General features: G+C 29.6%; 1 long non-coding RNA gene across 1 annotated transcript; it reads left to right on the top strand.

The window, feature by feature from the left end:
* Positions 1-12,067: 12,067 nt before the first annotated feature.
* On the top strand, positions 12,068-13,423 carry LOC127073833 (uncharacterized). The gene is made up of 3 exons (XR_007785876.1): positions 12,068-12,246; positions 12,455-12,502; positions 13,225-13,423. It is a non-coding gene; the product is annotated as an uncharacterized LOC127073833 (long non-coding RNA).
* Positions 13,424-14,254: the final 831 nt, after the last annotated feature.

Here is a 14,254-nt window from a genome sequence, read left to right as displayed (position 1 = left end):
TAATATTTTTCGTGAAAAGAAAAAAATTTTCTGAATTTTATTTTTAAAATAAATTTTTATAAAATTTTAAAAAATATAAAATATAAAATTGATTTATAATGTGATAAAACATGAAAACATACCAATATAAAAATTTAACGAATAGTAAAATTTGGATACCCAATAATAAAACTAAACTTTTATAATGGGTAACGGTTTATATTTGGATAATAAAATGGATATCCAAATTTTTATTTTAGCATTTAATTTGGTTTTTTAAAAATAGAACCATTTGGATATCAATTTGGTTATGGATAACCGGTTTTTTTCACACTCTATTGTTTCGCATTTTGCAACCCTTATTGTCGTGAAAAGTCATGTTGTAGGCGAAATAGTGTAAGGCGAAATAGTGTAATGTTTGAAAAATATTGCACACAATATTGTTATCTACAACCATTTGGATATCAATTTGGTTATGGATAACCCTTATTGTAGACAAAACAGTGCAACACTTAATAAAAGTCATGTTGTAGGCGAAATAGTGTAAGGCGAAATAGTGTAATGTTTGAAAAATATTGTCGTAGGTGAAACAATATAATATTTAGTAAAGGTGTTGCTGAAAGTATGTGTTTCATCGAGGGTTACAACTTTTTAAAACAACACAAGTTTGACTTATAAATTGAGCATTCCAGATTCAAAAAAACACATCAAAAAAGTATATATTATTCACATAAAATTCAGGATTTTATCTTCCTTACATTTGAATTTTCATCAATTTTATATAAACTTGAGTATATATAGAATTATCCTGGATATTCCTGCATAGGAACTTTAAGATAAAGTGAGAGTTCTTATAATACTATAAAAAAAATTGATTCGTTCACAATTCTAACCTTAGTTTGATTTAAATTAATTTTTTAAATACATTTTCTTCTTTTATTCTGAACCAAAGAATAGTATATATTTTGATGAGAATCTTTATTTATTCCGTGTATAAAAAATGAACAAAATTAATTAATACTAATAAATACTATTGATTGGTACAAGAAAATAATGCACCCTATTTGGAACTAAAAATCAACACATTCATTATATCTAATCCATATTTTATTATGCAACACAATTTTAATGTCAACATAAGTGCAACTTTTTTGTTTCAAACTGCTATGAAATATATATATTTTTAGTTCAAAAAACTATCCTCTCAGTGATATTGGCTCAGTGGCAAGTTATGCACCCAAAAACAGGACATATTTGCAAAATTCAATATTAAAAAATAATAAAAATAGAAAGACTAAAATTACAATTAAGTCTAAAATAAATTAAATTGCATGCCTTTTTAAAACATGTATTTTGGGGTTAGGACATACTCCCTCCGTTTTTTATTATTAGTCGTTTTTTATTTTTCACATGTATTAAGAAAAATAAAAATTATGGTATGAAAAAGATAAATTATGAAGGGTTTTACAAAATTATCCTTCATTAATGATATTGAAAAGAGAAATTGGCATAATTGAAAGGAGAGATAATAATAATATTTAAAGGTATAATAGGAAAAATATCATTAATGATTTATTGATATTATAAAACGATTTATATTGTGGTACAAAATATTTTTCCAAAACGACTTATAATAAAAAATAGAGGTAGTAGTTGATATCAGAGCAGATAGGTCCATTTGGCCTAGGTTGTGTGAATTTATTTATTTAGGATAAGGAGGCAGAGTACATCTAAAAACTCACCAAAGTTGACTTTTCTCTCCTATTTAGTGTCAACATCCATCAACAAGCAGGTTTCGATAAGTCGTTATAAAGGCTTCCATAAAGCTTCATATTAAGGAGTAACTTCTCGGGATAACCTAACTCTTTGATGAAGCCCACCAACTGTCTCTTTAGATAAAGATCCTTTTGAGACAGGTTGTCCTCCTTGAAGACGTACAATCCATTCCTCATTAAAAAATGACTCTTGTTATAGTACTTGAGAAACAAGCTAGTACACCTGCCCCCACTCTGGTCCCGACAATGCACACAGTCGGATGAGCATGAGCTTATGTGCTGAGGTGGACAACCCGAAAGAAGCAATTTTTGAAATGCTTTAAGCTCTCCCCAAACGTCCTAAAATTACGAACAACTGGCATGAAATTAACCAAACATTGACTTCACGCCGAGAAGCAGACAACGTTGTACTCTAAAGAAGTGGAATAAAAGGAATAAAGATGATTTTTCCCTTTTGATATTCACATAAGTATTGAAAAACTTTACCATTCGTCCATCTTGCAGGGTGCAGTTGCGATGGGGCAACTATCAGATGATTCATAACTTTTATTTTAAAGTTGTTAAAAGGAAATTGAATACCCAAGATCGAAAGAAGTGTTGATTCGTTCGAATTGTTCGTGGTGTAGGGGAGCTACCCTACAGAAGAATACATGAGATCTCGCATCACGATACATCCAACGACTTTCCACATCACACGTCTAGAGAATAACATGTTGTTTTAACTACTCCATTTTATAAATGACACGCCGAAGAATCTTAGGGACGCAATTTCAAATTCAAAATTTTATTTACTCATCTCCTTCATATACTAACTTGAGCGTTTGAGTGTTAACCTTACATACTATACTCTTTTCCTCCACATTTGAGATTCAGGACCACCGTTCATCGCAGCTACCGATTCTGCGATCAATTCTGATTCCATAACGGAACATAAGATATTTAAAGGGATTGAAAAATACTTCTAAACACATTTGACTTCTGTGATTCACATATATATTGAGAGTCGAGAAGATTGAGAAACATTTGGTTAGGAAATAGGAGAAATTCTTGTGAATTAATTGGAAGACTATTTTATTGTAATTCTTTTGTAGTCTCATTTGACAATTCTTGAAATATAATAAATTGAAGAGTTGATCTCTCCTCCATATCCTATCACGTTGATTTTAAACAAATTTTTTTATACTAATTACTTTATCTTATTATTCTTTCTCGTGTGAATTTGCTTATTATAATGTTTGACAAATTGTTTAATTTTGTTTAAAATAATTTATTTTAGTTGTAAATATTGTTTATTTTACGCATTAAGAAAAAGTATAGTCAAATGGTATTGTATTTCACAAAAAGACTTTTGAGACATGAGGGTTTCACACTTTACACTTTGTCTCCGGTATCTATGTGTTACTAATTTTCTTCTTATAAAGTTCAATATCTTTTTATGATTTTGCCGACACCCCAAATTTCAAGGCTGAACTAAATTGAAGAATAAGATTAAGGGGTTGGAAAAGTTTATAACTTTTTGGATTTGGGCAGTCAAACTTTCGCAAAATCTACGTTCAACTTGTAGAAATATGATTTAAACTAGAAAATAAAGAAGGAAAAACTCATCTTTATAATTCTCTTAAAAACTTGCATATCTAATACAAAAAGTTTGAATCATTACATCATTACATAAATAAATAGTAAATAATTAAAAAAAAATATATCAAATTGCATATTTTTGTTTGTACATTTGTTATGCTTATTCAATTTTGTTGGAAAAAAATCAATAAACAAGAGATAAACCAAATCCCTCCTTATGAATACATTGAAATGCCATATATGTGGGTCAAAAGTGCACCGAAGTCAATATCAAAATTAGAAATTATGTGAGAGATTAACAAATGAGAAAAGGGTTATGTAGCTTCATGTGTTGTTTCGAAAGAGAGATCAAGGAAAACATTGAACAATGCTAATCAATAATTAATTGTTTCTTTGTCTTATTTATAGATTAGGGCCAAATTTTGAGATGGACCTTTTATCTTCCCAACAATTCAAACTTAATCACTCATCAGATATCATGATACATTGCTAAATGAAAGTATAACAATTAAAAGTAGTAGGAAAGTAGCTTTCAACAATGGCTTGTCCTTTTAAAACCAAAATACTGATAATATAACAATATAATATTTTTGTTAATGAGTTGAATATCGGATACGTGTGAAAATGTGTTCAAAAAAGTTGGAATTGTGTGGATTAGAGAATGATACTTGATTCGTGAATATATATATATATATATATATATATATATATATATATATATATATATATATATATATATATATATATTCCTTCCGTTTTATATTATAAGAAAATTTTATCTTTTTAAATTTATTAAATAATTAATGTATCTGATATATATATATATATATATATATATATATATAAATTAGATACATTAATTATTTAATAAATTTATAAAAGTGAAATTTGTTTATAATATGAGACGGTATATATATATATATATATATATATATATATATATATATATATATATATATATATATATATATATATATATATATATATATATATATATATATATATATATATATATATATATATATATATATATATATATATATATATATATATATATATATATATATATTAATAATTAAAAAAAAATAGTGATTATTGTATTTATGTACTATCTTAATTAAAGAAAAATCAAAAATAGTGATGATTCTTTATATTAACTAATATTTTTTAAAGAATAAACTAATACTTTTCAATTAAATTTATTTAGATGTTAGTTATTTAAAATTCTTATACTAAATTTCTAAACCCAAAACCCAATTTGTTTCATCATCAGCCCAATACAACGTGATAGCAAAGTATGAAACAAATATATAAACAATAACTATGTTTGTTAAAGAACCGATGTTGAATTCTAACTAAAACAAGAAGTGTGACAGCAAGCTTTGTTCCCAAACACCATAGAAAGAACTCTCATCATAGTCTTTCTCTGTTCCTGTTTCTTCATAATAGTAAATCATAATAAATCATAAAATACATATCCTGTTAAATCATAGACTGAAACTGTCTTAGTGTAAGTATACACATCATCTTAATCCTGCATGTCAAACAAAATATATCCAACATCATTTTTTGGTTAATCCGACGGTTGCATTATAATGTTGCATTATGAAACTTTGAAAAGAGAACTAATTTACGAGCTATCCATTGGAAATGCTACTCACAGTTAATTGGTGAAGCCTCTTCCTCGTGATCTCTTCAAGTTTGATAAGCTTCAAGATGTTTTGGATACTATTGATGTATGTTCTATTATATTTATTGTGATTTTATTTTGTTACATTAAGGTAAGTACTCTCTACGGTGGCTATTTTGGAATAAAATTGGATTTGTATCATCCACATGGAATTCAAAGAATTTGCAAGTTAATGGAGAAAGATACCTGCGCTTCTGCAATGTGTTTGATGTAATTTCATTTCAGTTTAGTATACATATTTTTATCCTTTTAAGTTAGCCTATATGACATTTTATTTTGTGTATTTAAATAATTTTGTAATTGATTTCACAAGCAATGCAGTAACAAAATTTCATTTCATCTCAGAAATTAGTTACATTTCTATCTTCTCTCTCTTTCATTTTTATCATCTTCATCTTCTTTCTCTTGTGCACCAACAATTGGTATCTAGACCTCGGTTCAGATCCACGGAAAACACCAAGGGAACCACAAGTGAACGTGAGACGTGTGTGATTGATTTCAGTTCTGAAATTCACAATGAGTTGAAGTTCAAAATCGTAACAGAATCACATTTCTTGATTATGAGGGATTGGGAAACACAAGTGTTTGGTGAGATCTGAGTGAATTCATGCACAAGAATGAAGACGAACGGTGGAAACGTTAGCTAGAATACGAAGCTTTCAGTCTTTGATGGAAATAATTGAATCGATGGACAATTCAGATGCGTGTGTTATTTTGCACTCAAGATATTCTTGATCTCGTCAATGATGGTTATGCAGCTGTTGCAGCAGATGTAACTAAAGCACAAAGGAACACACATAGAGAAACAAGGAAGAAGGATAAAAAACTTTGTTCTACATCCATCAGTGTGTGGATGTGAATGAGTTTAAGAAGATCGCTGATTAGACGACGACGAAGGCTGCGTGGGACACACAGGTACGGTTCTACGGAGGTGATACATCAGTGAAGAAGATAAAACTTCAATCTCTACGTAAGTAGTATGAGGATCTCAACATGAAGAATAATGATAAGATACCATATTACATCTCTAGAGTGATTCTGATCATAAATGAGATGAAATCTCGTGGAGAGACTCTCTCTGAACAAGTAATCATTGAGAAGGTATTGAGATCACTTACTTATCAATTTGATTAAAATGTTGTAGAAATTGAACATTCTAATGATCTGCGCATCATGAGAAGTGAAGAGTTACAGAGCAGTCTAGAGGCACAAGAGTTACGTCTGACTGAGAAAAACTATAAAAGAGTGGTAGAGCAGGCTCTGAAAGCATCTTCTTGTAAGAAGAATCAGAAGTAGTCTTGGTCAGAGGCCAAAAAGAGACATGATGGTGGTTATAAGAAGTCATAAGCCTCCAACTCTAATGAGAAGAAACATCTTAAGGAAAAAGTTTGACAAGAAGAAGGTTCAATGCTACTATTGTAAGAAGTTTGGTCACTTTGATGTTGGTTGTTGGTCAAACAAGGAAAGAAAATCAGAAGAAACAAATATAGCTAGAGGAGATTCTGATGATGAACTTATGCTATTAATGACTTTTGAATATGATGGTAGGTATTTTGTAGACTTATGGTATATGGACACTAGTTGCTCAAATCACCTAACTGAAAACAAACAATGACTGATTAATTTTGACTCTAGAAAGAGGACAAAAATCATATGTGCTGATGATAAGTACCTGAATGCTAAAGAGTGGAAAATGTCAAAGTAAGAGTGAAGAATGGAAAAACTGTTCTGATCAAGGATGTTTGGCGTGCTCCTGACATGAAGAGCAATCTGATGAGTGTATGTCAGCTAATTGAGAAAGGTTTCTCAGTTAATATGAAGGACAATCTCCTGAAATTGTATGATTCTTATCAGAAGATGGTTATGCATTATGAACAGGGAAGCAACAAAACATTCAAGGTGAATATGGAGATAGTTGAAACTAAATGCCTTAGTGCAGAAGTTACTGAAGGTGACAGTAAGTTGTGGCATATGAGATTGGGGAATCTGAACTTCAGAAGCTTATGGCATCTGAGTTCTAAAAACTGGTACATGGAATTCCTAAGATTGTGAAGCCTAAGAATTCGTGTGAGATATGCATGAAAGGTAACAAACCTAGATTTCCATTTGCATAAGAAGTGGCTCGAAGAACAAAACATGCTTTAAGAGTAATGCATCATGATGTATGTGGACCATTTGAAGTACATTCACTTGGAGGAAACACGTATTTTGTGGATGAGTTCATAAGAATGATATGGGTAACACTCATCAAGTTTAAGCATGAGGTGTTCGCTGAGTTTCAGAAGTTCAAGGTGAATGCTGAAAAACAAAGTGGTCAGAAGATGAAAATTCTCAGAACTGATGGTGGTGATGAGTACAACTCTATAGAGTTCAGAAGGTTATGTGAGGAGAATGGAATTGAGCACAAGGTTCCCGCTCCATACACTCCTAAACACAATGATCTTGTTGAAAGAAGAAACAAAACTTTGCTTGATATGGCAAGGAGCATGCTGAAGGAGAAGAAGCTCTCTCACACCATGTGGTGAGAAGCTGTTGCCACTGCAACATATGTGCTCAACGGATGTTTAACTAAGAAGTTGAAGGGATTTTTTCCTTTTGAGAAGTGGGCTGGAGATAAGAAAAGTGTGATCCATCTGAAGGTGTTTGGTTATGTTTGTTATAAACATGTACCGGATGTTAAGAGAAGGAAGTTGGATGACAGAAGCAGAATCATCTTGCTTGTAGGGTACCATATTACAGGTGGTTATGAACTATATTGTCCTGTCATTAACAAAGTTGAATTCGATAGAGATGTCATTGTGAAAGAATTAGAAGCGTGGGATTGGAACAAGTCTCAATTTAACTATGGTGCAGTGTTAACACCTGAGTTAACTTCTGAAGATATTTTAAAATCTGAAGGAGATTCTGAGTCTGAAGATGAGTCAAAGTCTGAAGGTAACTCTGATGTTGAAGAAGAGTCTGAAGGCGAGTTTGACCCTGAAGGTGAATCTGATTCTGATGATGATCCAGACTCTGGTGGTAATCATGCCTCTAAAGATGGTCATCTCTTTGAAGGTGGACTAGACTCTGAAGGTAGTCCAACATCTGATATTGTTCTAGCATCTAAAGAAGATTTTGAACAAGTTCAGACACCACAAAGAATCAAAAAAATACAAAAAAGATTTACAGAGTTTGACATGTTGCTAGATACTGAGATATACTCTGAAGGGGAAGTCATTCAGTGTGTCATGAAGGTAGACTCTGAACCAGTAAGTACTGAAGAATCTCTCAAGAAGAGGGTGTGGTTGAAGGCCATGAAAAAATAACTTGAGGCTATAAAAAGAAACAAGACTTGGGAGTTCACTGACATTTCAAAGAACAAGAAATCCATCAGTGTGAGATAGGTTTACAAGGTGAAACTAAAGCCAGATGGATTAATTGTCAAACACAAAGCAAGGTTAGTAGCTAGAGGATTTCTACAAAAATCTAGACTAGATTACTTTGAGGTGTTTTCTCCTATAGCTAGACATGAAACAATCAGACTAGTGATTCTTATAACTGCTAACAGGAATTGTCCTCTGATGCATTTAGATGTGAAATTTGTATTTCTGAATGGTCATTTAGAAGAGGAAGTTTATGTATTACAATCTCATGGGTGTGTGAAAAAGAATCACGAAGGGATGGTGTACAAGTTGCATAAAGCCTTGTATGGACTGAAACAAGCTCCTCGAGCCTGGAATATGAAAAATTGATACATTTTTTAAGCTTTAAGGATTCAGAAAATGTGAGACGGAGCCTGAAATCTGAAAAATTGATTCATTTTTCAAACTTCAAGGATTCAGAAAATGTGAGACGAATAGAGCAGAAGTCTATGAATATTAGGTTAGCATATAAAGCACCATATTAGAAAGTGAATTAACTTTCTAAAAACATGATCATCCCATTAAAGTAACACAAAAATGAAAGGAAAATCTTAATTGGATATACATATGTTCACTGAGGACTATTTTTTAGTTCCTTCGCTATATTGAATGGTTGAATAGTTTAAGTTTATAATATGCATATTTGACTGATTGATAAAAAGTATAAGCGGAACTAGAAATGACACATAGTACGTGTATAGTCTAATAAAAGCAATGTCCAAACTATTCAAGATTTTTCAAATTTAACTTTATAATATGTAGATTTGACTGATTGCTAAAAGTATAAGCAGGAGTAAAAATCCCAAACAATACATGTATAGTCTAATAAGAGCAATGTCCAAGCTAATGACAACAACATTAAAAATATTGTGGTGATCAAGTTTAATAACTATAATTTGTTACCTTAATCCAAGCTCATTGTTGACACTAAACTTAATTAATTAAACACAAAACTCATAGGAATGACATACATGGCATGTGAACAAATTTCTCAATTTCAAGGTGTTTAGGAATGACATACATGGCATGTGAACAAATTTCTCAATTTCAAAGTAACACCTTAAACAGACATATAGATGTTCATTATAAATCGCCTTTAGTTTATGCTATACTGCGTAATATGAATTATAATGCAGTATATACAGATTATATATTTTTCCCTTTTCAACATGTACATCAGAAAACCAACATATGTTTATATGTCATTCGGAGAGATTGTAAAAAACAAGTATAAGCAACTGTAGAAACACAACGTTCAATATAAATGACATCATTAAAACATTACATCATAAGACATACAAACACCATCAAGTAACACAAAACTCAATTTCAATGGTAATCCATTAATAGACAAAGTGAAGTTCATTGTAAACGATGAATAGTAGGTCTATAGTTACAAAACCAAAACTTGTTAACATTGTTCATGATTCAAACTACTAATGTATTTCAATATAGGTGATAATATAACTAAATAACTAAGAACATATGATAAATCATTCAGTAGGATAAGTGAATTTTATTTTTCCTTTTTAACATCTTTTATTAACTTTGTAGAGGATAGTTCAACATTCTCCGGATCATCCACCGTATCAATCAAAGACGTTTCGAATGAGTCAGACCTGAATTCTCACCGGTAAGATTATATTCAATCGATGCAGATATACATTCCTGCATTAAGATTTATATAAAATAGTCATAAGAGTATGTCACACTAATTGTAGTGCTAACTTATTATATAGTGCAAGTCAAAAAACAAAACACATGTTGCAATTGTAAAATAATGATGAGTGATAGAAGAATAGTAATAACTTGCAAGTTCCTCTTGTGACAAAAGCTCAGAGATTTGAAGTTTGAATGTATATTAAAAAGAAATTAAAATAAAGGATCACTTTATAATAAAGTATCCAATTATATAAGAAAATGCTATAACATTACCTCTTCACACTTGAATTGGTCCCTTATTTTATTACGTGATTCTTCGTTATTTCTTAATCTAACAACATACAATCTACCATACTTTGGTTGAAAGACGACTCTAATTTCCAACTCTTTCTTTAACATTGCATCAAGTGGATAAGGAAATTCTAGGAGATTATCTTCACCAGCCTAAATTCATACAAAGCTTTACTATCAAATCATGTATAAATAATACGTTCAGAACAAACATAAATAAGTACCTCAATCAACTCTCTCTTGAGCTCAAGGGCTAATTTTTCAATCAGTTTAAAACAATTGTTGTCACAAAAGACAAACTTTGACCTATATTTGCCATCAACAACTAGAACATCAATTTTGTATGTATTTCAAATTTGGTTTATGAAATTAGTAATATTATGAAGAGTAATAATCAATTATCTAAAAACACACCTTGGAACACTATACCATTTTTGACTTTCGGCAACGGATCAATAGACAACGTCTTTAAAACCGTCGCTAAACATGTATTATATCACAATTATTTCACTTTAAAAGCGTAGCTAAAAGGCGTTGCCTATTCATTTAATGCTACGGTTATGGGACTGCAGTTAAAATATAACCGTTGCCTATTTATTTAAAGCTACGATTATGGAACTGCAGGTAAAATATAAACATTGCCTATTTATTTAAAACTACGATTATGGAACTACAGGAACCGTTGCCTATTATGCATAGCCTGCAGTTTCTTAGTTCTAGATATTTAAGTGTGGCCTTTTTTTATTCAATAAAAACTACAATTTCTGTGAAATAGAGCACAACTAAATAATGATGTCTATAAATTTCAACCACTAATACAAAATTGCAGCCTAAAGAAAATACACTAAAATTATATTTTTCCATATCTTTTCTATTTTATTAATTAATATATATATATATATATATATATATATATATATATATATATATATATATATATATATATATATATATATATATATATATATATATATATATATATATATATATAATTTTCTTTTATTGAAAAAAATGAAATTATAAACTTTAATTCACTATATTATTTTAAAAATAGTTTTTTTAGTTTAATTAATGTGAAGATTATTTTATTACAATGTAAAAAATATTTTCTGGATGAAAAACAAACGAATTTGATAGAGATAAATTATAAACTTTTCAACTATCACGTTTTCCAGTAAAATATTTATCCAACTCCTTTGTTTTCCCCATTTTATGCCAAATTGACCTATTATTATATTTTTCCATTAATATTTATTATATTTCAAGATGGTAATCTGTATAGATTTTTTTAAAGAAACTATTGATATTATAATAGTTGTATTTGTAAAACTAATTTTGTTTTTGTGAATTTCATGACAACTAAATGAAAATTAAATTACTGTAAATATCAAACGATAATTTAATCATTTCAAATTTATTATTTTGATTTAAAATTTGAATAAAACTTAATGTTGAGATGTTATATTAATTAAATTCATTAATTAATTAGAGATACTACATTAATTATATTTTATGACAAAATAATATACGAAGAACAAATAAACATGTATATTTAGAATGAAATTGTGAATATTTTGCCATACTTTTTATATAAATAAATCAATAATATAAAATAGAAAAACTAATAACTTAATAAGTATTTTAATAATTTATTAAATTTTTTTTAAGGATTTCAAGACCAAAACAAATAGTTTTTCCCTAACTTCGTTTTCTCATAGAACCCTAGTCGTCGTGTTCCTCTTCCTTTTCCTTGAGCGCCTCCACACTTTGGCCTCTGTCATTCCAGCCACTTTCTGAGATGTCCTTCATATTTTATATTTTATCATGACTCCATCTTCGTTCTGTATTATATTTCTGTCTCTCTACAAAGGTGAGGATGCCCTTTATCTCGCATTTTTATTTGATTTGGATTTATAAATTTGGGTTCAAAAAATCTAATATTTGCAATCTGTTACTATTATACTCGTAATCTCTCACTCCTTAATTCTCATCTTTGACAATTCCTATGTTTTTCTGTCAATCCCTAAATATCCTCTTTTATGTTTTTTAAGTAAATAACATTGAATTGTTTGATTCAGCAAGGACATTTGAGTTTTCTATGTGATTGTTGCCACTGGAATCACCAGGTTTGCAATTCTAAGCTTTAACCATTTTGAATCTCGGTTCTTCTTCTCTGTATGATATTGTTAGCTTTGGGATTTTAGTTTGTGATTATTAAGTTTATTTCAAAAATTAGCTGAAGCAGATTTGTAATAAATGATTGTTGTACAATTTTCTGAGTTATCCTGCAATCTCTGTTTATATAAGAAAAACATTTTCCTATAACTAGAGTCTTATGCATCATACAGTAGGAGATATATTATAGAAGAAGTAGTTTTCTTGTAACTACTTAAAAGTTACAGATTGTTTTCCTCATACAATCATATGATGAACAATTTTCTCTTGTTTATTTTTGCTAATTTGTTTTCAATGCAATAAATCTTAATTAAAAAAGGGATATGTGACGATTAATGTTTAGTGAATATGGGAAGTTTTATGAATGGTACATTATATTTAGTGAGCATGCAAATCGAATCTTGATTCAATACAAAACTGAACCTACTCGAGATGGATCTCTTGTGTGTAAATATTTATCTATTTTATACATGAATCTTGTATTGAATATTGACTCAGATTAATGAATCACTATCTAAATAGTCTCATTGATATCGATTGTTAGTAATAATTGGATGTTGTCCACTTGTTAGGTGTGATCTGAAAAAAATTTCAAATGTTATAGTATTGTTGTTGACTAATGGTAATGTTCCTTTCATTACTACTAATTTTGTTCTGAATTTTTTTATTGCAGGGACAATTTCGACTATTTCTATTATTGAGACATTTGAATTTAAGGCAATTTCAGCTATTTCTATTATTGGGACACTTGAATTTTTTAAGTTTGGTATTTTGTATCCAAATCAGATTGGGAGCTAAAGCACCAATAACTCATATAGATGTAATTTTTTATGTAAATAATAAAAATGAATTTGATCATTAACTTAACATAATTAATTGTTTTTAATATGTTTTTAATTATAATAATATACACAAATATGCCTAAAAAAAGAACTATATAAATTGAATATGTTGTGTTGTGAAGAATATGTAACACTTTAAACTTGTGGTCTAAACAAAATCGTGGACCAAAATTGATTGAGGAAAGTGTGGCCTAATGAATAGACTATGGTTTTAGATTTGTAGCTTAATCTAAACCGTGGTCTAAAACTAGTTCAAAAAGCGTGGCCTGTTCACATACTAAAGACAACGGATATTGGTATTTGTGGGTGAAAGTGCAAAAATCGTAGTTTATTGGAAAAGGCAACGGCGGCTTATTCCACGCCTGTATAATCGTAACTTAAACTTTTAGACTACGGTTTCTATATGTCTGGCCACGGTTTTTGCGCGTTGCTTAAAGTCATTTTTGTTGTAGTGGAATAGGTTCATCAGTTTCATTATTTAAGAAACACTTCAACTTTTTATCTTTAAGTGTAACACTTTTAGTACACTCACCACAACCATCATAATACCACCCAGATTGGTCAGCTTCATATTTATCTAATCTTCCAACACTGACACATGTTGTCTCCTAGTTTCAGGTAATAAAATAAATTATGAAAAAATGAAGCAAAAAATAGTAGGTTGAAATTAAATCACTGTATAAATAATGTATCCTTCAATCAACATACACTTACACTTTGAAGATTGGTGATTTCAACAAGACGTAGAATTTGAACTTTTCACATAAACTTATCAATGTCTGAGTATTGTGAGTTTTGAGTCATGTCAACTTACAAGTATTAGTATAACTTGGAATTTGTAAAATAAAACATGAAGGCCAT

This window comes from Lathyrus oleraceus, chromosome 1, assembly GCF_024323335.1.
Source record: "Lathyrus oleraceus cultivar Zhongwan6 chromosome 1, CAAS_Psat_ZW6_1.0, whole genome shotgun sequence".
NCBI lineage: Eukaryota > Viridiplantae > Streptophyta > Magnoliopsida > Fabales > Fabaceae > Lathyrus > Lathyrus oleraceus.
This window is presented reverse-complemented; position numbering and strand designations above follow the sequence as displayed.